Source organism: Ovis canadensis, chromosome X, assembly GCF_042477335.2.
Source record: "Ovis canadensis isolate MfBH-ARS-UI-01 breed Bighorn chromosome X, ARS-UI_OviCan_v2, whole genome shotgun sequence".
NCBI classification, from domain to species: Eukaryota; Metazoa; Chordata; class Mammalia; order Artiodactyla; family Bovidae; genus Ovis; species Ovis canadensis.
The window spans coordinates 48,942,668-48,946,777 of NC_091727.1; positions in this window are offsets into that span (position 1 = coordinate 48,942,668).

The following is a 4,110-nucleotide window of genomic DNA, read 5'->3' on the forward strand; positions in this document are numbered from 1 at the left end:
GTGTAGAAATTAAGACTTCCATTCTGAGATATTTTTATTTAGCTAAAGCAATGGTGCAGTTTGTTCTGACTGAATCTAGATTTCTGTCACATACTTTTGGACACTTAATCAGTCTAATGAATTTAAAGCTCTTTTATTTTTATAATTTATAAATGTTTATGTAGTTTCAGAGAGGTGGAAATATTTGTATATTTTAAATTACAGCCTTTTAGAACTTTTTCCACATACATTCATTAACTTTTAATTGCATCTTTAATAATATTTTCAGAATTCATTAAGTATGCCAAAGTTATAGACAACTATGGTATATGGGCAAGATATTTTGATTTGAAGACAGAATTTGAATTGAAAATTCTGCCTCTTATTTACCATGTAACTTTGAGTAATTCATTTAATCTATCTGAGTTTCAATTTTCTCATCTGTAATATGGAAATAATAAACACTACCTCATGTAGTTGTGAGAATAATTTCAGGTAGTAAATGTAAACCTACTTTGTAGATAATAAAATTATATGACAGTGCCAGGGGGAAAGGAATCAGATGAACACTAAAGGAACACTTAATACCATGCTATTTGGTAACATTTACTCTCTCTCTCTCTTTTTTTTTTTTTGTAAGTGCATCTCTTTAATTATGGTTTTCTCGGGGTATATGCACAGTAATGGGATTGTTGGGTCATATGGTAGTTTTTTTAATATAAATTTATTTATTTTAATTGGAGGCTAATTACTTTACAATATTGTATTGGTTTTGCCATACATCAACATGAATCCACCCCAGGTATACACGTGTTCCCCATCCTGAACCCACCTCCCTCTTCCCTCCCTGTACCATCCCTCTGGGTGTCCCAGTGCACCAGCCCCAAGTATCCAGTATCATGCATCGAACCTGGACTGGCGATTCATTTCATATATGATATTATAGATGTTTCAATGCCATTTTCCCAAATCATCCCACCCTCCCTTTCTCCCACAGAGTCCAAAAGACTGTTCTATACATCTGTGTCTCTTTTGCTGTCTCGAATACAGGGTTATCGTTACCATCTTTCTAAATTCCACATATATGTGTTAGTATACTGTATTGGTGTTTTTCTTTCTGGCTTACTTCACTCGGTATAATAGGCCAAGATCTGAATATCTCTGAGAAAGAATAGCATGCCCTTCAGCTGGATCACATTTCTTGACTTTCCTACCTATTGATCCAGGATCTATGCAGTAGTTGCCAATAAACTAGCATTAAGATTTTCAAGATATATGGAAGAATTGCCTCCTAGGTTATCTTCTTCATGTAAAGTGATTGTTCTTCTAGGAGAATCCTGCCTAAAAATGCATATTAATATCTTGATTCAGGGAAATAAATGGAGCTTTGAGGATGGACAATAGTTTCACAACAAAACTTAAACACCATTGCAATGAAGAATTGTAGTCGAGTAAAAAGGCCTTAGCCTTGAAAAAAGAGACCAGAATTCCAATTTTGGTTTCACTACTAATTTCATAACCAAGGCAAGTCCCTTTTCATCATGGAGTCAAAGCTCCTCTCTACACAGTGATGAACCAGATTAGGTCTAAAGTTTATTTCAACACTGACATTCTGTGATCCTATTTTTAATTAGAATAAAAATATTGAAATTGTATAGATTTTAAGATGCCATTTTATACCTTAAAAGGAAAAGAACAATTACACAAACTGTTTCTGCATTGTTATAATAAACATTCAATTACATTAGTAGATTTATTGGGGTATAATTAATGCAAACTTTTACATTTTAAAAGTATCTTAATACATAACATCTCATTTGAGCCTCAAAATAATGGCATTTCATGATTTATTCTCACATAATAAATTCAGAAAATGAGTCTCATAAGTTTGCACAAAATCAGATAGCTATTAGAGGAGGGCATGGCAACCTACCCAAGTATGCTTATCTGGAGATCCCCATGGACAGAGGAGCCTGGAGTTGCAAAGAATTGAACATGACTGAGCAACTGAGCATAACACACATATAGCTATTATATGACAGATCCAGAAATCTAACTTTGGTCTCTCTGTCTCTAAGTCAAATCTTTTTTTCAATACACCAAGCTGTCTCAGTTCAGTTCAGTTGCTCAGTCATGTCCGACTATCTGTGATCCCATGGAATGCAGCACACCAGACTTCCCTGTCCGTCAACAATTCCCGGAGTATGCTCAAACTCATGTTCATCGAGGTGATGATGTCATCCAACCATCTCATCCTCTGTCGTCCCCTTTTCCTCCTGCCTTCAATCATTCCCAGCATCGGAGTTTTTTCAAATGAGTCAGTTCTTCCCATCAGGTGGCCAAAGTATTGGAGGGTAGCTTTAGCATCAGTCCTTCCAGTGAATATGCACCACTAATTTCACTCAGAATTGACTGGTTTCATCTCCTTGCCATCCAAAGGACTCTCTAGAGTCTTCTCCAACACCCGAGTTCAAAAGCATCAATTATTTGGCTCTCAGCTTTGTTTCTAGTCCGACTCTCATACTCATACATGACTACTGGAAAAGCCACATCTTTGACTAGACGGACCTTTGTTAGCAAAGTGATGTCTCTTCTTTTTAATATGCTGTCTAGTTTGGTCATATCTTTTCTTTAAAGGAGCAAGTATCTTTTAATTTCATGGCTGCAGTCACCATCTGCAGTGATTTTGGAGCCCCCCCAAAGCACAGTCTGTCACTTTTTCCTTTGTTTTGCCATTTGTTTGCCATGAAGTGATGGGACCAGATGCCACGATCTTAGTTTTTTTAATGCTGAGCTTTAAGTGATCATTTTCACTCTCCTCTTTCGCTTTCATCAAGAGGCTCTTTAGTTCTTCTTCGCCTTCTGCCATAAGGGTGGTGTCACCTGCATATCTGAGAGTATTGATATTTCTCCAGCAACCTTGATTCCAGCTTTTGCTTCATCCACCCCGGCATTTTGCATGATGTACTCTGCATACAAGTTAAATAAGCAGGGTGACAACATGAATCCTTGACATACTCCTTTCTCAATTTGAAACCATTCTGTTGTTCCATGTCCAGTTCTAACAGTTGCTTCTTAACCTGCATAGGAGGCAGGTAAGGTGGTCAGGAATTCCCATCTCTTTAAGAATTTTCCACACTTTCTTTTGATCCACACAAAGGCTTTGGTGTAGTCAATAAAGCAGAAGTAGATGCTTTTTTTTCTGAAATTCTCTTGCTTTTTTGGTGATCCAATGGATGTTGGCAATTGGATCTCTGGTTCCTCTGCCTTTACTAAATCCAAGTTGAACATCTGGAAATTCATGGTTCATGTACTGTTGAAGCCTGGCTTGGAGAATTTTGAGCATTACTTTGCTAGCATGTGAGATGAATGCAATTGTAGAGCAGTTTGAAGATTCTTTGGCATTTCCTTTCTTTAGGTTTGGAATGACAACTGACTGCCGGGGTCCAGCCCCAGTGGATCCAGGGTGATTCGAAGGGGAGATGGATAGGTGAGGAAAACTTATTTATTTAATTAATTAGAAATATAAGATTAGATTAGGAAGAAATAGTGTAGTAGGAAAATTAAGTGGAGAAAAAGAGGCTGAATAACTTGGTTTACATGGAAAGCCAATAAAGTTCCAGACAAGGAGCTTGCACCATCTACGTTAGGCCACCAGCGTCCTCTTGAATAGCGGGGGGTGGTGCCCCACCTTGGGCTCCCTCTCTCATGGATCTTAGAAGCCAGGGAAAGTAAGTAGACATGGCGAGCCTCCACGCCCCAGATGGGAATTCAGCCAGAAAATAGAGTAAAGAGAAGACACGGGGGAAACCAGTCCTTCCAATGACTAGCCTGGCCTCTATTGTCTAGAAAGGCCTTTTACACCTTTTAGATTGTACATAGAGATCAATGGGTAATACAAAGTTATGCAGCATTAGCAGCCCAGACTCTTATCAAAACCAGGCTTTTCTCTCTGCATACCTAATTGTATACACAAGTCTTAGGTGATTTTCATCATCTTCCAGCCAAAAGGGCCAATTAACATTTTACAGCCTTTTTTCTGATAATGGTTTGTCAACCAGAAGACTTATTTGTATTCTTCTTCTCAAAGTATGGTGCCACTCTCAGAAAGCACTAAATAAAGTTATATTC